Source organism: Myotis myotis, unplaced genomic scaffold (assembly GCF_014108235.1).
Source record: "Myotis myotis isolate mMyoMyo1 unplaced genomic scaffold, mMyoMyo1.p scaffold_m19_p_3, whole genome shotgun sequence".
Taxonomy (NCBI): Eukaryota; Metazoa; Chordata; class Mammalia; order Chiroptera; family Vespertilionidae; genus Myotis; species Myotis myotis.
In genome coordinates this window covers 33,423,285-33,446,996 of record NW_023416335.1, presented here as the reverse complement: position 1 = coordinate 33,446,996, position 23,712 = coordinate 33,423,285, and positions in this window count along the sequence as shown.

The window sequence follows — 23,712 nt, the reverse complement described above, 5'->3', positions numbered from 1 at the left end:
TTCTGTGAGATTCTCCTTTTTCTCCTAAAATGTAATTAAATGCAGGATATCTGTATAGTATTTTAAATAAATATTCATACCAATTCAATGAACATTTTTTAACTATTCTACTAGACTGAAATTTCTCTTCTCTGACAAAAAGCTATTAAGTGCAAATGGTCTTAGATTCCATATTTGGTGCTTGAAATATCTTAATCAGAACATCTCGTTTCAAACTTCCAACTTGCTATGTCTCACCTTTGGTCTTTGAGCAAGAGTTGTTTCTGGTTAAATGGGAGCTACATTGGTCTTTGAGCAAGAGTTGTTTCTGGTTAAATGGGAGCTACACAAAACAATTCCAAACCAAATTCTCTCTTTCAGCCAAAACTTGGAGAAGTCCTGCCTTTGGTTTCCAACCATGTTCTTTTCAATATGCACGTGCATCTAACTTCCTCTTTGGTGGGAGGTAATGGGGTGGAATAAAGGAGCCTAACCTTTATTTACTTATATAAGGCGTTTCAACCCTTTTTCCATAGACAACAGAATGAATCAGAATTAATTGATGCAAAATATAAGAAATACCCTTTACCCCATTATACAGAATGTCTTGTGACTATAAACATTCATTATTCATATAGACCTTTAATACAAGATCTTAATATCTGCAATGACCTTATGGTAGATCAACTATTGTTTTGAGGATAGATCTCTGACTTGGCTTTGTGCAGATGCATTCTCATTGGTTCTATACATCTGAAACACTGACAGTTTAAAAGCTTTAGGGAAACTTTTAGTTAATTATCTTGGATAAAATAAAGGCTAAATTGTCAAGATTTTCCATTTTTTACGTTGTACAGGGACTAACACCCTATGTGTTAAACATTTGGCAGTGTGGTTTTTAGTCAACTATGACCTGGAATTTCATTCTTTACAACACACAGTCATCAAACAAAAATGTGTAGAATATTGAACTTAAACTCTCAGCTCAGTGAAGTTTTATATATTCCATAATGCATAATGTATATAAAGATATTTACTAATCATAGTGTGAAATTTGGGAAGAAAAATGAAGATTTTGCTAAAACATTCTGAAAACTGAACTGCAAATTTAATATTCTGGCAAGCTTTATACTTACTGCAATATTCTTCACAGGGTAGGTGTGCAATAAATGTTGGCAGACTGCATTCATAAAGTAAGACAATAGCTTCAATATTTTAAACATGGTTTATATCAAAGTCTTACATGTAAAATTTAATGTTAAGAAGCACTGGTTAAGTTTCTAAATATGCTATTAACATAGGTCAATCTTTTTGCAAGTGGTTTTATACTATTAAAAGGAAAAAAAGAAAACAACAGGAAAGCTAGGACTTCTACCTCAAAAAAGTGCTTCAAACACGGAGAGTGTTATTGAGAACATTTATGACAAAGGCTTTGATCGCTCTGTACATCCAATAAATACAAAACATTGCTATATATTTTAAGGATGTGCATGCCTACACACATTATGACTTTAACAAATGTTTCAAACAGCATTTTGAAAGTTATTGAATTTGGTAAAGCTCCAAACACATTTATCCTAGTATGTTTCCAACATGAACCCTAAGAGCTACAAAGTTTGATGATTTTGAATATTGCAAGGGGCTGTATATGCAAAATTTTACTCCATTTCATAGACATATTGTTCTGTGCTTCAGGTGATTAAAGTACACTCAAAATAGCTATAAAAATGAATGGAAGTACCTGGTAACTTTGCTATAAGTACCCCATAATAGACAACGTCCAGCTTATGAATGCTGAAATTAGATTGGATGGGAATGCATGGGAAATGCATTTTAATATTTAACATATTTTAGGCTTTTTTTAAGCATTGGTATGGTTAAGTATTTTTTATAGGTATGGGATGAAGTTTTGAGGACATATTCTAGAACATTATTTTAGTACTTTGAGAAATGTTGCCTATTGCTGGTATTTGCTACTGGGTGATCAGTAGTACAGGCTTGTGTGGACATAGATAAACTAAGAAAAGTGGCTTTACCATTTATATTCTTGCCAGTAGCATGCCCTTAACTATTTAGAATAGTAAAATAAAACATTGGAAATATAGATGGGTAATACAATATGTAAACAATTGAACATTTGCCTTTGACAAAATGCAGTTTTCTTGATTCAAAGCTATGGAGAATGAGAAAGGACCTTAGAGATTATAGGTGTTTATTTTTCAATTGTGTTGGATGAAGCCCTTGGTTTTCACTACAAGTCTCAGGGGCCTTCATGAGGTGGAGAACGGAAATAATATGTATGTAGGGTACCAGGTAGGTTTATGACTATTCTATTGTATAATGGGCTCTATGCAAAATTTTATTAAATTATTTTAATAAGAAAGAAATTGCCCTGCTTAAAACAGTTTACAAACTTATTTAAACAAACAAAAAATAGAGATGAAAAATAACAGTGTTTTACCAGTGAGACATGATTATTTGATTTTTGTTTAATTGCACTTGTTTATTAGCATTTTTTATTTCAGTTACCCTACAAATCTTTTATGGTTTTGGATTTAAACAATATTAGTCTTCATATAAATATGCAATCACACATTAATACATTAAACTGTTAAATTATGCCACGCTAGCCCTAGCCAGTTTCGCTCAGTGGATAGAAAGGTCACCTGCCGACTAAAGGGTCCCAGGTTTGATTCTGGTCAAGGGCACATGCCTGGGTTGTGGACTCCATCCCCGGTAGGGGGTGTGCAGGAGGCATCCAATCAATAATTCTCTCTCATCATTGATGTTTCTATTTCCCTCTCCATACCTCTCTGAAATAAATAAAAATATATTTTAAAAAATATGCCATGTTAACTTATTTATTATTATGAACCAGAATAAAATAATTGTTACACTGTCTTTTTTATGGGCTAGTTTATTTTATTCACTTCTTCAATCAGCAAATTTTTTATAGAAGGCCTCCTCTTCGGCAGATGCTTAGAGATTAACCATAACTTGGGTCATCCGACAGGTAACTATATAATAATCACAAAAACATTCTAAGGATTATGATAGAGGTGGCCACAACAATTATGAGGGGAAATGAAAGAGGGACCATACCTGGGGGCCAGTTAGGGTGGGAAGAGGTATATGAAAAACCTTTGCAGGTGAGAAGTTCTCCCTGGGGAGATATTGGTTAGAAATGTGAATATGGATAGGAAGAGCTCAAGGATTTAAAGCGAAGGGCATGATATTTGTAAATGTCCTTTGGGGAGATAATCCAAGTTGAAGTGAAGGGAGACATGGAATAAGAAATGCTGGCTCGTGTCCCCCTCCCTATGAAACAAAATGCATGCTACAGCGTTTGCTGCACGTGGTTCTGTTCCTCTCTCCCTCCTTTTCCCGTTGACCTTACACACATGTCCGAGGCCAGGGATCCTAGAATAAAGCAGCAGCAGTGTTTGCAGCACAATGCGCTGGGGGATCGATGAGCACACGTTAGAGTATATGCTTGCTTAGTCTTGCACTGTGTGTAAATGTAATGCCATCACATGGGAGTGCATTATCCTTGTGCTTAATAAAAAGTTTCATGATTATTAACAATTAAAAACGTATCTTCCAATAAAAAAATGCCAAGTCCAATGTGAAGGAAGCATTGGTAAGTGGTGGACATTGGCCATATCGCTGGTAAAGTGTCACTAATGAACAGAAGGGCCCAAGTCACAGAGCAGATTAGACAGGGGCCCAGCTGCCTTGCAAGGCAGAACAGGAGAAACTAGAGGAGCCATGAGCGATAAAGAGCCACAGCTTTTGAGGACAGTTGGCAAGCCAGGAAAACAGAAGAGCCCTGCGACGGGGTCAGGTTTCTACGTGTCGGGTTGCACTCTTAAGCTAACACATTATGAGTTCTATCTGACCCCCGTGGGAGAAATCACCAATCCAGCGGCATGGCATCTCACAGAATTAAGTTGAATTGCGGAGCATTTCCTCGTATCCCCCTGCCTATCCTTTTTCTCTAGCTCTCCCTCATCTCTTCCTGCTGACAGGTATTTGTCTTCCCTTTCTTGGCTTATTTCTACTCAACTTATCATAGCTCCCACTTGAGGCAGTTTTCCCTGGCTTCATCTTGCACTTTTGTCTCTTGCATTACGTGCACATTTACATATCCATCTAATGATTTTTATTGCCACCCGCTCTCAACCTCATTCTGTGTCTGAGAAGCTACACATTTGCTATGTCTCAGGATCACTGGTGACAAGACACTGCAAAAATTAGAGAAGTTACAGGAGGTTCCAGCTTGGGAAGTAGCTATTTGATTCTCCACTGGATCCAGAGAATATGCTAGCCCAACCTACTCAAGTCTTGTTTGGTAGTAATCAGACAATTATTCCATTAAGATAGATTTTCAGAGGCCTCCGTGCTGCCTTTCATATTGTAAGTATGTGATACTATTGCATTCAACTTCAGCTATTGTTAAGGATTTATTAAATTGCCTTTTTTCTCAAATGTTAAATTATTTTGCAAACAAATCTAAATATAAGTTAAAGGTTGTTATCCTATATCACACTTAGGATATAGGGCTTCCCCATGGCATTTTCCTTACTAAGTTTGGACTTGCTTGAGACACATCACCTCTACCTTTTGGAAGAAAAAATGTCTATCTTATGCCTTTTCTACCATTGTATTTTGGCAAAACATAATTTACCTGATTTCTAAGCTCCTAACTGGAGAGGACTATTGCTTCTAGACTTACTGTAGCTTGAACCTCACCCATATCTGATTTAATTGACATTAAATGAGACTTTGAACTTGAGAATTGATCTTGAAATGAGTTAATACTTTTGGGATTTTGGTATGGAATGAATGTACTTTGCATTTAAGAAGAAATTGAAATTTGAAGGGTCAGAGGTGGAGTACTATGAATTGAATTGTGTCCTCCAAATTCCTATTGAAACTCTAACCCTCAGTGTGACTTTATGTGGCACATGTCCTGTGAAGTGATAAAGGTTAATGAGGCCATAAGGGTGGTGCCCCAAACTTACAGGGCTAGTGCCCTTATTATAAAAGACAGAGATGCCGGAGCTTCCTTTCTCTGTCAGATGAGGACAGGGAAAATATATCTCACCGGGAACTAAATTGGCCAAGACCCATTTTGGACTTTCAGCCTCCAGAACTGTGAGAAATAGATTTCTGATGTTTAAGCCACCTAGTCTATAGTATTTTATTATGCCAGGATGAACAGTTTAATACAATCAACAACACTTTTATGAACAATATACCCTTAACTTCTCATAGTTTCTTAATATCTATGCACTTTTCATTTCCTGCTGTGGAATTATTACTATGTACAATGTTTTTTTTCTTCTAGGACATCTCCTGTGCATCCTTCAATGGTGATTTGAATATCATTTTATTATGAAAATATTATTAACTGACAAGGCATGTCTTATATAGTTAGTCAATAAACTATTTATTGATTGATTTATTCTTTCGGCATGTATTATGAACACTTCACATATCACCAACTTCACATATCTTTAGTCCTCATAACAACCCTTGAATGAATTTGTAGTAGAGAAAAGAAACATAAAGCTATTCGAACATAAAAGATAATGTTTTATAATAGTTATAAAATAAAATTTTATCCTTATCTTTTCTATTTATGAAACATAATTTTGGATTGTTGGTGATATTGCCATGTTAACCTTGAAATCATCTCAAATGCTACTGAGTAGTTTTTACAGAAACCAAGGAATATAGACTGTTTCCTTCTGCAGATAAATGAAACAGAAAATTGAGAACAAGTCTGTCTACCACCTAGTTCCCTCACAACATTTAAACAGAGACATAGATGATAGGATTTTGTGGTATATAGACATTGCCCAAAATGACCATTATATGTTGAATTACATGGGTTGTATGAGTTTAACTAGGCTTATCATAACAAAGTACACAGTCTGGGTGTCTTAAACAACAGAGCTTTACTTTCTCATAGTTCTAGGTAAAGGTGTTGAAAGTGTTGGTTATCTTTGATAACTATTTAGACTATTGGTGGTTATCTTCTTGCATGTCCTCAAATTGCCTTCCCCCTGTGTGTGTTTGTGTCTAAATTTCTTCTTCATAACCAATTTAAAGATTTACAAAATGAGATTCAGTCATATGAAATAACTAACATAAGGCTCATGATATTTTCAATCTGTGCCTTAAGAAAAATTTCAAAATTATAAAAAATAAATTTTCATATTATTTTCATTTTCACCTTAAACACTGTTATCTATTATTGAAGGTGCCATACTGAAACTTAGTCATGATGATATTACAAAAACTGGGATATTTTCAAAAAACATTTATATCCTTTTTTAATAAAACCGTAAAGTTCTGGTATCAAAACTACAAATACAAATAACAGCAACCTAAATATAAGCTATTGATAAAAGTTATAATATTTACATAAAGAAACAGGTAAATTTACATAAAGTAATATTAAGAACTTTTAGTTTAAGGAATTAACATATTGAACAATTGTTATACTGAGTTACTGGGAAAGCTAGCTGCTAGTTCTGTTAGACTTTAAGAGTAGAAAAAATAGTTACTTTGGTCAACTTTGCATGTAAAATAAATTTATAAAGTTAAAGGGAGGGGTTTCTTTATTATAAAATTTATTGGACATCAAATAAACTAACACTTTAAAAATTTTCAGGGTATTACAATATAGATACATCACCAATATATGTGATTATGGGACTCATACTTTCAGGTCCCCCTGTAAGGACATAACTTTTCAAAATCCTATTTTGGAGACAGTCTTCCAAACACATTGAAATTATTCCATTATACTTATATTTGTTCTGATTATAGTAATAGAAGTATTTATTATTTACTAACTTATATGTTTTATAAAAGTATAATTATTTTATATACAAAACTAGAGGCCCAGTGAATGAAATACATGCACAGAGTTGGGGGGCCCCTCAGCCCAACCTTGCCCTCTCTCAACCCATGACCCGGGGGGATCAGGCCTAAACCCGCAGTCGGACATCCCTCTCACAATCCGGGACACTGCATGCACCAGTGACCATACTTTTCATACAGGTGAAAGACATCTTGCTGTTGTATGGGAGGCTACAATTTTTTGCCCTGATTATAAAAAGTAGTACATAACATGATCCTTCTGAGGCAGTGGTACTATTTTCCCTATCTTATGGGTGGAAAAACTGAAGCAGAGAGAAGCTAAGTAATTGGCTTTGTCACACAGTTTTAAGTGTCAGAATCAGGGCTGACCACAAAGTGTGCAAGCCAGAGTCCATGCATGGCATCTCTGCATCATCCTGTTTTTTCAGTGTTAGAGTAGCCTTGTCAGGTTTTAATTTTTAAATCTAAGAGACTTTCCCCAATATATAGGGCAGGGTCCCTAGGCCTGGTCAGCGATCAGGGCTCATCTGTGGGAAGACCGGCCAGTGGGGCAATCGGGGGGCCCCTGCTGGCACCGGCCTTGGCTGGCAGCCTGGCACCACCCACTCGCTGGGCCTGACCAGGGGCAGCTCCTGTGCTGAGTGTCTGCCCCCTGGTGGTCTGTGCACATCATAGCCAACGGTCGTTCCACTGGTAATTCCGCTGTTTGGTTGGTTTGCATATTAGGGTTTTATTATATAGAATATCTACTTATACAAAAGGTTAAACAAAAATAATTAATCTACATATAGGAATTTTCTCTCCAAATTAACTTAAATATTTAATAACATACGTTACTACATTCTCTATTCTGGAGAAACCATAACTTATTCTAGAAAATTTTATTAGAGTCATTAAATAAAATTCTGGTGGGTAATTTTCTCTGAAAAATGTTCTCAGGACAGGCATCAATCTAGTAATAAATTTTGCATAGTACTTAGCTAATGAACTATATTCCATTGTTTGAATCATTTAAAGTCAGAAGTATTTATAAGGTTTCCATTTACATTGTAAAGTAGATGTAGTCTACTTTATTACAATTAGGGCTGTATTCTAACTTAGTAAATGAAAAGGGAACTGAAACATAGGAATACACAGTTGGGATGGACAAAGGAACCAAAAGGAACAAAAATCAATAGCCTCTAAACCACTCAAAAAGAGCATTCATTTAAGAAATTAAAGAAAGAGCCTGGCTGGTGTGGTTCACTGGTTGAGTGTCCACCTAGGAACAAGAGATCATGGTTTGATTCCAGGTTAGGACTTGATTCCTGAACAGACATATGCCCAGGTTGCAGGCTCAATCCCCAGTAGGGGGTATAGAGGAGACAGCCAATCAATTATTCTCTCTCATCATTGATGGTTCTATCACTCTGCCCCCCTTTCATCTCTGAAATTATATATATATATATATATATATATATATATGTATATATATATATATATATATTTAAAAATTTTTAAATAAACAAATGGATTCCACCATGACTAAAGATGCCCTCAGGAGGCATAGTGATATTATGGGATCCAGACAGCAAGGGCTCTTGTTCTGTGCCTACCACGTACTATTTTTATAAACTTGGTCAAATCACTTAATTTGTGTAAGCACAAATATTCTCATCTGAAAATTGAGGAAAATAAAGTTGTGGCATTATAAAGACAAGCAAAAATTCACATTTGTTCAGTGCTCAGCATAAGGGCTAGCACTTAGCAAGCACTGGATGGCTATTTCTATTATAAATGAAAAATTTAACGATATCCTGAAGGAAATTTTGGAGATAAGTAGTTTTTAAATGGGTAGATTAGGTTGTCACCTCTTAGAGTAGGAAGAAAATAAAACTTACATGGTGGAACATTACTATATACAGCTTGCTTGAAATTTTACTATATACAAACTATTCACTACCTATAAAGGAACAGACATCGACTCCCTACTTTTAAGATTCTTAAAGTTGTCTGGCTGTTTGGTGTTCTGTTTCTATTTAACAGAACAAAATATGTTGCGAAGGAAAAAAAAAACACAACAACCCTGTTCTCTACACAAGACAATCTAAACACTAAACCTCATGTTCATATATGTTACATATAGAGTGTAAGTGTGCCCTATTGGTTATTGGTAGAACCAGATAAGATCTAGTTAATATTTTCATCAAATAGCTTTAGCAATTCAATTCCTTTTTTGGAAAGCAGGAAAGAGTAAAAAGAGTCTACGCAAGCTCTCCAAAATGATCTGTCAGTCTGGGATCACTTCTTCATCACTGTGCATTGCTCATGCCGTTTAAGCAGCTAGTGAAAATCTTCCCTGACTGACAGTATGAACTGTCAAAAGCATTAATGAGTATACTATTATTCAGCTGCCAACGGCCCCATGTAAAACTAAATGAAAACATAGTGTTGCATTGGCTAACTAGATGGTGGATTTGTTTTAAAATTGTCTTGAGCTAAAAGGATCTAAAATATTCTTACTGAAACTAGTAAGATATGAGGAGGTGCGTCTGTTATTTTTCATGTCTTGCCAATGCCTGATACACAGTTTTAGTGCTAAGTGTCATTGGAAATTTTTGCCTTTCTAAGCATACCGAAATTTTGAGTCCACACATATACATCAGTTTGGAAATATATCTATTATTCAAAAGTTTTAAGTAAAATATGGTTTGCCAATATCTATAGAAAATCAGAAAAAATGTGTTTGATCTCTGAATTGTGAGAATAACAACTTAATCTTCTATTTTATTTTGAGCATGCAGACATCCTTTCAGAGGGTTATTTCAGAAATTATATATATATATATATATATATATATATATATATATGCTCATGGTGTTATCTGAATCAGTTTTCAACAATCCCATTGAGAAGAAAAAAAAAATCGCTGGCATTGAGACAGTCAAATATACATTTGGATGAAGCTCATAAGAAATAAGAATGTTGATTTTATTCCTGTGGGAGATCTAACGTGAACAGGAGAATGTCCGCACACTTGTATTTGGCAGAATAAAAACGTGCAGACATTTACAACAAACCTATTTTCAGTTTGCACTGTAATATTTTCTCAGAATATTTATTTTTATTGCAATATTTCTTATACTTACAATAGGGTTCTATGACAACGATAAAGAAATGGACAATGTTTGAGGAAATGGATAATGAGGATAAAGGTAACACGCAGGTGCAGTCATGCAATTGAACCATTTATTAAGTTTATTAGCTTTTTTATTGCACATGTTCATACAAAAGCTACATTGAAATGGGGGGAAGCTCTGGTGCAGCTAAAAGCATGGAATTTAATGTTAAGGATGCACTTGTATTTTTGGATTGTCTCAAAGGAGAGTATATAGAAACATAAATCAAAGTTTTATTTCTCCAAATGAAACCTGGAAGTTGAATAAAATTATGGTTACACAAGATGAAGTATATTCCTGAATTGTATTCAATTGAGCTAGAGCAAATTTCATTTTAAAATAAATGTTATATGTTTACATTTGCTACTTGATATTTGATTATAATATCTGGCAAGAATAAATTATTTGTTTATTTTGTTAGGTATAATATTCAAAATTTACCTGCCAGCTTACATCTTGGTTCTTCAGTGTACCACAAATGACAAAATGACAGAAAGGATGATTTTGAATGGCAGGACCAGATGGCCTTAGGCAAAATATTGAGAAAAGGTAGATATCTTTGTCCCCTCCAAGCAACCCATTAGCATCACCTTTCTCCCTTCAAGCCATTATCTGACCTCAACCCCAGGCACTTTTCTGGACTGCAGACAAGCTTATACAAACTTTAGAAGTTCCTTAACTAGTAAAGGTTTTACTTGAACCTTTTTTAACAAGAAGATGCCAAAATGTCAAGTCTTCCTCTCCTACAGGTACCTCTCTGTCTGCCTGTTGCAAATCCTGACCTGAATATTGAACCCTTTGCTTGAGTCTGAATAACTGAAGACTAAATATGACATATTTTAAAATGAACTTATGCTAAGTGAAATAAGCCAGTCAGAGAAAGACAAGTACCGTGTGATTTCACTTATATGTGGAATCTAATGAACAAGATAAACTAACAAACAAAATAGAAGCAGATTCATAGATACAGATAGAGAGAACAGACTGAGAGCTGTCAGTGGAGGAGGTTACTGGACTGGTAATTAAGGTGAAGGGATTAAGGGGGGGAAGCTAAGGCATAGATAATAGTATGGTGGTTATCAGAGGGAAAGGGGATGACGGTAAGTAAAGGACAGTATGGGGAGTAAATAATGATGAAAGGAGACTTGACTGGAGATGAACACACAACACAATATACAGATGATGTATTATAGAATTGTACATCTGAAACCTATATAATTTTACTAAACAATGTCACCCCAATACATTCAATAAAAAATAAAATTAATTAATTTTAAAAAATGAACCAACTATTGGTCCAGATTCAAAATATTATGCATTTTCACAAGATACCAACTCAAATAATGTGGTCCTAGCATAGTACAATTGAACAAATCACAACTCAGTTCTTCCTTCTCAAAGGAACTACAGGTCTGACCTGTAGTTGACCTGAGTTTGGCCAGAAAATGAGGACTCTGTTCCATAATCACAGAAAGTTTTATATGCAATTTAATCTCTTCACGTTCTGATATTTTCTCTGAGAAAATTTACCAGCTTCTTCACAAATAAATCTACTGCAATTGATTTCATGGACTTAATAGTTATACCATATTGTTTACAACTACTTTTAAGGTCTTCACCCATTTTGTTTTCATGCGACACTTTTCAGATTCTTTCTAGTCTATTTATTTTCTACAACATCGGTTGCACATCAACATTGTTTAGTGTGTATACAATATATACAAACTCATCCCGACATACTAAAGTGTGTTTACGTAAATAACTTATTTCTTATCCTGTGTCTTAGAGAATTAACTACCCCATGTCTGCAGTTTAACCAATGAGCTTTTCTAATTCTTAATCTTCAAAATGGACCTCCCTTGTGAATTTCATGTGCGTAGTTCCGAGCACCTGCCAAGCATCCCCACGTGTGTGGTAATGTTTTATTCATGGTATTACTTTTCTCACTTTTGCCTTTATTCAAGAATATTGTTTTTTATTCTTGTTGGCTTTCTTTTGAAAATTTGTTTTTATTGATTTTAGAGGGAGGAAAGGAGAGGAAGAGAGAGAGAAACAGCAATCTGGGAGAGACACATCAATGTGAGAGAGAAACATTGCTCTGTTTCCTCCTAAACCTGGGGATCGAACCTGAAACCTTGGTATGTGCCCTGATAGGGAACTGAACCAGGGACTTTTTGGGTTCCCAGGAGGAAAATAATCATCTGTATGCCACAGATCCAAAGTAGATGGCTGGCTGAGTTAGGAATCCTCGGCTTTAAGAGTGGAGTAATTTTTTTTTCTGTCAGTTCAAAGAAACATGCTTCTATTTATATTTTCATACATTAAAAAACATGTTTCATAATAAGAAGAAAACAAAAGATTATACAATACAGAGATTATGGTACTTTCAAGGTGGTTTTATAGTGGTTTGGTAACTGAGGTGTAAAAACTAGCACAGGACCATCCATACAAAGTTATTAAAACAAATCCCATGGTTGTTTAATCAGGGTAGTGTTGTTGGTTGGGTTTAATAATCGTCTGTTCTTTACATATTTAACTGGTTAGGACAGTTGCTGTGAAACATGTCATTCTATTTTGATATCCCCTATGTTACTTATGTAAGGCAATTAATGGTGAAAAAATGCCATATTTTGAATCTGAATTATTTTGTAGCATTTAATTTTTTTCCTGGTTTCTGAAAAAAAATCACTACAAATGCTTATCAAATACAGAAAAGCATAAGGAAAATACATTAACTTAACCTGTCACTTTGTATCAGAGATGGCTATTGTTATCAATGCATTATATATTTTTCAGTTTATATAAATATAGATATATCAACCTATCAATTTGTATCACAAATATTTTTGTTCATAAAACTAGAAAAATAGTACATGCTATTTTATCATCCATTTTAGTTTGTATATTGTAGACATTTCATATGATTAAATACTCATCAACAGAATTTCCAATGCCTATACAATATTCCAGATCATGGATCTATAAACTATTGTTCATTCCTATTTTAGTAAGTTTTGTAAGCTAAGAATGATAGGGAAGGTCAGAGAAATTTTTAAGCATTAGAGGAACTTCATTTGCCATTTATTGGTGGATTTGAAGATGGAAGAAGGAACACCTGAGTCAAAGATTGAAAGCACAGCCTCTAGTAGCTGAGAATAAACCCAAAGTGCCTATAGATGGAAAGAAAGTGGGGACCTCTATTCATCAATCACATGAAACTAATTTCTATCCACACCCTGATTGACTTGGAAAATTTCTCCACTAGAGTTTTCAGAAAGGAACATTGTCTTGCTGATGCTCAAAGTTTTGCTGTTGGCCCTAAAACTCAGGGGAGAAACAGATGAACAACCTGGTGAGGAAATGAGCAGGTGTTTTAGTATGATAATACTGGAGGTCCAATGCATGAAATTCATGCAACAGCAGGCCTTCCCTCCCCTGGATGTGGGCCCCAACTTCCCTCTGGCACCTGAGACCCCAGCTTCCATCGCAGCCCTGGCTTTATCTGGAAGGACGGAAGGATATCTGGAAGGATATCTGGTCTAATTAGCATATTACATTTTTAATATTATAGATGAGGTAATGTGTTATGACATAAGGAGAAAACTAATGGAAAACATTATTGTATTTTGAGTTTTGTCAATTAAATATTTGTAGAAAATATTTTTTCTCTTTTCATGTAAAAACACCCACTGAAAATGTACTTATATTGTCCTCTTGGCAAACAAAACTTAAAATATTTCACATCGGTTCTTTATAGAAAAAATGTGCTGACTACTGATCTAAATTGTACATTTTCAATAACACATCTAATGGCTCTCTTAATGTTAAAAAGTGCAATTTTTCATGTCCTTTCTAGTTTACTACACTTGGACATTTTCTACAACATACACATTGGAAGTTCCATGAAACCAAACTCTGGTGATATTTCAGAGACTGACTTTTGAAAATAATTTACTATTTTGGGGACTTGTTGCTGTTTGTGTGAAATTTGTAGGCTTAGCATGGTTACTAAGATACAACATGATATCAAGTTGACTAGTTTTAACTTCACAGATGAAATAGAAAAAAAATATCTATGGAAATCTGGTTGGGTCAACAACAACGACACACTTTCTAGTTACATAATAGTCTCAGATGAGCTCATAAATTATCTCTTGTAGACTCTTTTAGTTGGCAAAGATAACGAACAATGAAATAAATTTGAATATATACATCATATATCTCTTAGAAGAGCATTTATTATATCTGAGAAAATATAGGGTGTCCCCAAAAATGTACACACACACTTCGAATAATTATAAAAGCGCAGTGTTTATTAAAATATATTTCATTTTCAAAATTGAGCTTTCTTCAGCTTTTAGAGTGTGTATACATTTTTGGGAGACATCCTGTATAAGATAAGTCAACTCAGATGACATATAACTGAATATTTTTAACTAATAGTTTCGAAAAAGTAGAAAAATGAAATTTGAATCAAAATAAAAGGTAATAAAGTATAAAAGACACAGCAAGAGAAAGAAAAATTATAAAACATTGAATTTTTAGTATGTTTAGTCAATCGGAAAAATATCAATTGAGGACCTAAATTTTAAACATCTAATTTTTAGGATTATATATTCCTAAATTTTCAAGAATTATATCATACTAGGGGCCCAGTGCACAAATTTGTGCACCTTGAAAGGAACTGCGGGCCTCAAGGCTGTGGTGGGCACAGGGGCAGGTCTCAGCCCATCCTCTGTGGCCCTGCCCAGCCCCTCCCACCACAGATCCCGATTCCCTGCCTGCCGGCAGCCTCATGGAGTGATTGGGGCCAGGTGCCGGCAGCGGGTGCGAGCAGGGCTGGTGCTGGCAGCAGATGTGAGAACCAGATGGGTCCATGGTGTGCAGGAGCAGAGAATTTTCAGTAACCACCAGAGACTCTCCCTGATGAGAGCGACCATCAACCAGTCTTGGTCTGGCACCCCCACTCACCTGCTCCACCATCCCGCCAAGGCCAACATCCACCATGTTCCACACGCGGCCCCTGGTGATCAGCACACGTCATAGCAACCGGTTGTTTGATTGTTTGGTTGTTCTGCCATTTGGTCTATTTGCATATTAGCCTTTTATTATATAGGATAATACTGAATATACATTTGTTCTTGCTAATAAAGAAACATAAAATAAAACAACATTGATCATATTTTAATGAACTTACTAATTAGCAACTAGGCAAACACATAAATGGATAAGTAGTAATGCTGAATGCTGGCAGTATGGTAATATAGCTGCTGGAACATCACACACTAAAGGTAGCATATAATATGCACCATTTGGAAAACAATATTACCCTTTATATTATATCAAGAGCCACAAAAATGTCTGTCATAAAAATGGTTCAGTTATTTTATATTTAAGACATTTTCATGCAGTATTTTGTAGAAAGAAATAAAAAAGGAAAGTTAGAAATATTCCTTAAGTGTGGCTATTAGCATTACCTATGCTGTGGATATTTAGCCAGGTATTTAAGCTGAAGGTGAAGTGTTTCACATATTTTGGCTAATTAAAAAATTGCTATGTGCTGAAATTAATATTTGTCTAAATATGAATACTTTCTTATGAAATCACCTTTGGATTAAACAAAAAATCTAAAATCTTTTGAGAAAATTTAATTATAATGCCATTTTATTATTACAATTTTACTCCTCAAATTTAAAAAACTTAGTTCACAAATAGTCAGCAATTGTTAGCAATTTAAGTTCTTCCTGAATTAAATATATTGAAAATTTGTGATGTTTGTAGTCAGCTGAAATCAGTAGTTCAAAAAAATTAGAAAATAGCTTAATTATCCTGCTATCTATATTTTATGTCTTATGTCTTTTTAAATATCTAGATTAAAATTAATGTATTACGGATTTTGATCTTTGTAGTTTTTTATTTTTATAAAATTTTGAGATATCAAGTGCATTTTATTTCCTAACTCATATAAAAATTGCACAAAGGACATTTTTTTTCATAACTCACAGTCTACATGGAATTCAATAAATAAAAAATCAATACAATAAATTATTGCATGTAGTGTTGTAAATGCTACTATTCCAAATAATTAAAAAAATATATCATCTAATATCAATTATAATACCGTACGTTGTCACTTTAACTTTTGCAAACATCTCTTGCCTTAAGCATCCTAAATTTATCTTACAGTTTCCAACTTTCATATTATCTGTCAATGTTTACATTATATTATCTCTCAAAAACCTTAAAAGTTGTTTTTGTGTATAAAATTAATATTTTTCACAATAATCACTAATCGATGTAACATTTCAAACGTGCAAAAATGATTATACATTCAAATTGCTGCTGATGGGAAAAACTTCAATATATAAAGTCTCTTAGGAGGCATTCATTCCAAATTACTGGGACCCGTAGCTACATTTATGTGACTAGGGAGTTATTAACATTAAATCTAAATGGCATACCTTAGTCTTACATTACTGCCCTTATTAGATATAATGGTGCCTAAAAAGATAAACCTTCATAAGACTGAAGCTAATGGAGAAACTGACAAGCAGATTAAGGCTAAGATTGAGGTAAAATTGAGGTTGAATCACACTTGCCTATTTTAAGAAAACAAAATGAAGTTTAGTGGAGGTGTCTTGGAGTCTCACAGAAGAGATGTTACAAATCTTTGAAAGTGGTTGGAATCAGGTGAGCTCCAGAAGGCCTGGAGACAGCAATCCCTTTGGCTGTCATGGAGCAGGGACTGTCATTTCACAGGCTGTGTCAAAGCCTGAATGAATCAGAACACCTCATTGCTACCACGACTTTGCATAAGTAGATCAAGACCCAAAGCCCACGGACACAGTGCTTTATAAAGTGCAAGGAGTAGTAAGAGTGAAGAACTCAAATCTGGCTCCTTCAACTTCTACAGTCTTCTACAAGCTTTCCTAGAAGATGGCATATAACAGGGGAAAGGGAATTCCCCACAGTGCTATTGGTATAAGGATTGGATCAATCCATCTATGACCAATTTTTGCTTATTGTTTATAAAGTTTATATTTAACCTGTAAGGGGTTAGATCAATCAATCTATAATAATAAAAGCATAATATGCAAATAGACTGAACAGCCAAACAGCGGAACAATCATCCAGACGACCTTCCAGGTGAAGCCAGGGCTGCGAGGGCCAAGGCAGCCGGGGCTGCGAAGGCCTACTCTCGCACAAATTTCGTGCATCAGGCCTCTAGTATAAAGGTAAAATCCCTACTAGAATGGAGTTAATAGTATACTTATGGACAAAATCAATTAGAAAATATACATTAGGATATTTCATCTAGATAAATAAGACCAATGAAGAATAAGAAGATAAAAAAAATGGGACACAAAGCCAGTTTAGAAAGGATGGCAATGAAGCAATCCCTGAAAAGATAAAATTGGCAAAGAGACTTCAACAAGTGAAGGAATTAAGTCATGAGATGCCTGGAGGGAGAGTATCATGGGCTCAGGACACAGCAAGTGTAGAGGTTCTGAAGCATTTGATGTGATTGAAAAATAATGAAGAAGCAATCGGCCAGTGGGACTGCAACCCATTGAACAAAGAGAAAGTGGCTGGAGATGCAATCATAAGTCACACCACTTAAGGCTAAAAGACATGGAATGAACTTCAGCTTTTATTTCGAAAGCTGGAAACAATGGAAAGTTTCAACAGGAGAAAGGTATGATCTTTCTTTTCTAAGAGTTGAATGTCATAAGTTGCTATATATTCAAACATGACACCCCCTCAGTACAACTTCATAAACAACACAAATGCCAAATTATAGAATGGCTATGAAAATTATGACACAGTAACATAAAAATAAATTATGCAAAAAATATATAAGGAAATTAAGGACACAAAGTTAAAGATAACAATATGTGATATTAACAGAAATATTAAATGGTAAGTAAAATATATATGTATTAGGATAATAAGCAAATTAAGATAGTTGTGTGATAATTGCATGATTATATGCTATTAAGAAATGTTAATAATGCTTTATTCCATTTTTAATTTTATAAGTGTTTATTATTTTTTTTTCTAACTCAAAATCACCTGACCATTTTATTTAGTGTACATAAATGCTTTAGGAAGACATAGGGGCAGGCTACCATATTTCCATCACTTCAATTTCTATTGTCATAGATTGTCTCTATTACCTGTCAAACTCACCTTCCCTGTTTCATCAATACTTTCTAAATGCATTCCAATTGTACCCTAACACTGAAATTGTTCTTCTTATTTTTATTATATGATTAAGTCTATGTCATCTTTCTGTGTGTGTTTCATAAGCTTTATGATAACTTTTGACATAAATATTGACCTGCCCTACCCTGTGCTAAAATAGTTCAAGAATATGGAGCAGAAATGAAAAATAAGTATGGTTTATCAAATAAAGATATATAATTTTAAATCTAGTCTGATTATGGATGAATGTAGTGACTATTATATTTAAAATACTAATTTAATTCAACAACTAACCTATTTTAATCTGTATAGATATTCCAATGTAAATCAGAAATGGATATAGACTTTAGCTAGACTAACACTCTAGTGATATGATAATCCTCAGTAAAGAATGGAGCTGGAGAACATTATGCTGAGTGAAATAAGCCAGTCAAAGAAAGACAAGTACCATAATATTTCACTCATGAACAAACTGAACTAACAAATAAAATAGAGACGGACTCAAAGAGAACAAGCAGACAGTGTTGGTTGGGGTTGTTAAGAGGAGTGGAGGGATTGAGCAAAAAAGAAAAAGAGAGGAGAATAAATTCAAGGACATGAACAACAGTATAGTGATTGAGGAGAAAGAGGGGCGGGTGGAGGTGAGACAGGGCATAGGGGGGATAAATAGTAATGGGATAAATAATAATAATAATTAAAATAAATAAAAAATAATTATCTCAGTGCCTATGGACCAGTGTTATGTTGATGTAATCATATGCTCTCATTAAAGTACAGAATTGAGTCTTAAAGTAAAGAATTGGCATTAGATTTGGTTTTCCTGAGGGGAGGCCCTGGCTCTATAATGCATTAGCTTTGTGACTATAGACAAGTTACATAATCTCTCTCAGCCTTGGCTTTCTTACATGGAAAATAATGGCACTAATGTGTTCTAACTCATAAGGTATCTATATAATAAAAGCCTAAGTGACTTTTACAGTGGAATGACCAGAATGACTGGTCGCTATGATGCACACTGACCATCAGGAGGCAGATGCTCAACGGAGGGTCAGCTCACACAGGGGGAGCGCTGCTCAGCCAGAAGCCGGCTCACAGCTGGCAAGCACAGCAGTGGTGGCAGGAGCCTCTCCCGCCTCTGTGGCAGCACTAAAGAGCAGAGACCTGAGCAGTAAGGAGCAGCGAGCAGGTGGGTGGTGAGGAGTGAGGGATCCCAGATTTCGAGAGGTCATAGGCCAGGCTGAGGGCCCCTTTGGGGATAGCCCTGACTTCTCTTCCTTATGTTTTTCTGATTTTAGCTGGTCTGAAATCCAGACACTTTTTTAAAAGGAAAAGTACTGAGTATTAATATTATCTAGAGAGCCAGTGGCTAGTCACACCAATATTAAGAGGAACAAGCAGATAGGTTTCTGAATTCCCAAATGGGGTTTCTATACATTAGATGTGTCTATGACCCAACATTTAAAAATCATTATCATAGTCTAGATCAGTGTCAGAGGTGACACACGAACTCATTTTTTTGGTTGATTTTTCTTTGTTAAATGGCTTTTAAATATATAAAATAAATATCAAAAATATAAGTCTTTGTTTTACTATGGTTGCAAATATCAAAAAATTTCTATATGTGACACGGCACCTGAGTTAAGTTAGGGTTTTTTAAAATGCTGACACGCCAAGCTCAAAAGGTTCGCCATCACTCGTCTGTATCATTGAAAACATTGCCAATTTGTAGGGTCATTGGTAGGATTCAAGGAGTTGATATAAAAAAAAAAACAACAACTTAGAATAGTGCCTAAAAGAAATAAATAAATATTAACTTTTACTCATTCAAAGGCTTATTTTGCACAACTCAAATTTCAGATTTGCAATTTACACATAAGTCCTGCTATATAAACTTTATAAACATCATTATTATTAAATATATCTCCCTATTGAATGTGGTTATTAATAATCTAAAACTTTCTAAAGAATACATTAAGAAAAGTGAACAGTAGTGTTATCCTTTTCCAAAAATTCAAAGAGAAATAGCAGTTCCTGAAGCAGTGTTCAGATCCTTGACTTAAAAGCAACCTAGAGACTGACAACATGAAATTCTTGGGGAGTTTCCTAAAAGTTGACCTGGGATTAGCTAAGTGAAATAAGTCAGACAGAGAAAGACAAATATCATCTGTTTTCACTTGTATGTGGAATCTTAAAAAAAGAAAATAAATGAACAAATAAAACAAAACAAAACCAGGTTTATAGAAACAGAGGCCGAAGGGTGGGGAGATGGGTAAAAAAAGGTGGGTTATATAATCAATATTATTGTAATAAATTTGCCTGGTGACATATGATTGCTAGAATGAGAAATAAACAAATAAATAAAATGACATGCACATTGATCCAACAATAAAGTTGTCAAAATGAGATAAGCATTTTTTGGTCTATATAAAACTATGTCAGTTACGTGAGAGCAAATTAAGTTCCTACTATTAGAGCTCTTGACAGCTAGGCTATAAGTAATGTTATGTATACCTAACTGATGCTCTGGACACTGGTTAATTGTCTCTCCTGTTATTAATTATCCATGGGGCTTCCCCAGCCAACCCTACCTTAGAAAAGGCTGTGCACACAGCTTTTGGGAAAAGTACAAGACCTGTGAATGTACTGGTGACAGAGAGGGAACAGTTGTCACATGCCTGGAACCCGACCAGCAGACTGTTGACTTAATTATGCCACACAACAGAGCCAACAATTTAAAGCTGTGAAAGATGGAGATTTTTCATGTTCTTTTTTTTTTACCCTCCTACCTTAATCTGCCTATATAAATCATTTAAACTACGAATGTCATAGCTACTCTAATAATGTTATGGTCTTCTGTATGGCCATTTCATTAACTAGTATGAACCTGAATTAAGCAAAATAATTAAGTATCCCTAACTCACTTTCTAGAAGTTTTTGTTACTTCACCCTTCACCTTTGTACTCAATTTCTGAACACAGAGCCAAAAATGTTAGATGTATTGCCCAGCCAGCATGGCTCTGTGGTTAAGCGTGGACCTAGAAACCAGGAGGTCACAGTTCATTTCTGGGTGAGGACACATGTCCCGGTTGTGGGCTGGATCCCCAATGGGGGGCATGCAGGAGGCAGACAATCAGTGATTCTCTCCCATCATTGATGTTTCTGACTCTCCTTCCCTCTCCCTTCCTATCTCTCTGAAATCAATAAAAATATACTTTTAAAAAAATGTTAGATATATTTGGGGGCGGAGGGGTGATAAAAAATTTAAGGTGAACATTTATTGCCAAATATATTTAAACTCCACTTTGCATATGTTGTTGCCTGTGATTTCCAGGAAAACATGATAAACCTCGCTTTTGACACCCATCAGTAAATTCATTTGAAATAAACACAGGGAATGGAGTGATACTTGCCAGGTTTGAAACCATTTGAACACATAGGAATGTAAGAGAGATAGTAAAATGGTGTTTAAATAGTTTGATCTAGAGAGGCTAGGCAAGGCATAAGATGGGGGAAAATATCTATTTCTCACATCAATTTTCAACCCCTCTATACCAGCGGTCCTTCCAATCTCTGAAAAATCTCAAATTGATTCCATAACATTGCTGGTCACCCTCTGCTGTTTATAATCATCCTAAATTTTAGGCATTGAAAATTCCATTGAGTCTAATGTAGAATCACCTATCATTCATCCACTTCAAAATGTTACTCCAACCAGACCTTGTTCTGACTCCTGATTATTGGGAGCTTCCTCCACCTCCTGTTGTAGTCCATCCCTACTCTCTCTGCTGTGGTTGTTCCCCCTCAGCGCTGGGGCAGGAGAGGGAGTGGAGATAAACTGCTGACCAGGTGGCTGCTAGAGTTCCTGTGGGCAGATGTCCAATTATGATCTTCCTACTAGCCTTTTTGAGTTCCCTTCTGAGGATCTGCCATCATACCATTCTCAAATGCTAACTCTTTAAAACTCTCCCTCAGCTCCTGCTCCCTCATCATACATGTAACCTGTCACAGTCACCATACCTTGGCAGGCATTACTCTTGTGTAGGGTCCTTACTGGAGGCTTGAGCTTAGCTACATTCACATCAGCACTAAAGCCATGAGAAAATCTTGGTGCCTGACATCTCTGTTTTTCCCTAAGAGCAGCTTTAGTTGGTTACCATGTTGCTTGTTTGGGATAAGAGTCAGACAAACCCATGTCCCTGAATCATGGGGACAACCATATCAATTGTCCAAGTAGTTCTGGGAAAACTTTTTTTAAATCCTCATCTGAGGATATAATTTTAGAGAGAGAGGAAGGGAGAGAGAGAGAGAGAGAGAGAGAGAGAGAGAGAGAGAGAGAGAGAGAGAGAGAGAAACCTCCATGTTTAAAAACACTGATTATATTTTTAAAAAATTAATTACAGAAGGTTCACATGAAACATGTCTAACACAAAATGACATAGAAAGATTACAAATAAGAAAAAAAAGGTGGACCAGGAAAATATTACCAAAAGAAAACTAGTATATAAATGAGAATAAAACATTCTTTATTTTTTAAATGCAATGCTAGACAGTGGGCTGTCATTTTACATAGATTTGACAAATCTTAAAATTAATATACTTAATAAAACTTCAAAATGTAAAAACTAAAAATGACAGGACCATGTATATATATTGACAAATAAAATTTATATATGGAAACTGACTTCCCACTTTCAAGCAAAAAAAAAATGCTTAGAGGACTAGAATAACACAATTAGTTACCTGTAATATTTGGTTTTATTTCTTCAACAAGATACTGGTAAGTAGGATTCATCACCTTGTACCTTAAACTGCACATACATTATGTTAAATCGTACAAAATGCCATTTATGTAGGTAAGGTATGGTGGATTATTGGCCATTTTGCTTGATTAAGTGATAATGATCACATATTAGAATATAAGGAAAAGATAGTGGGCATAAGAAAATAGGATTTTAATATAATCTGCAGTAGCATGATGATCTCAGGTATATTGGCTTGGGTAAAATTGTAATAAACTTTTATAGGAAAAATGGTATTTTATTGATTATACTAAGTTTTATTTACTTTTTGTGTTTCCTTATATGTTTAAAACGTAAATTTAGAAAATGCATTTTATCCAACTGGAAAAAGGTACCTGGTGAAAGATTCTCAAGGCCACTTGCAAGCATGGGATGGTAATGACTCCCAGTCATTATCATGTGATGATGATAGCAGGCAGCTCTTACTAAAGCACAGACAGATCCAGACACTTTTAAATGTTATGTTTGTCTTGCAGGGGCCTCAGCCCACATGTTCATTTTAAATCCAACGGCAATATCAAATGTGTCTGCTAAAGTATTAACAAAAGTACCATCTGGTTTTAAAGTTTCCAAATTGTACCAAGATAATTTAAAGTACTGCTGGGTATAAAAGCCTTCTAATTTAAGAAATTATGCGTGTTGAACTCAATTTAGGTCACATACTTGCACTAATTGAA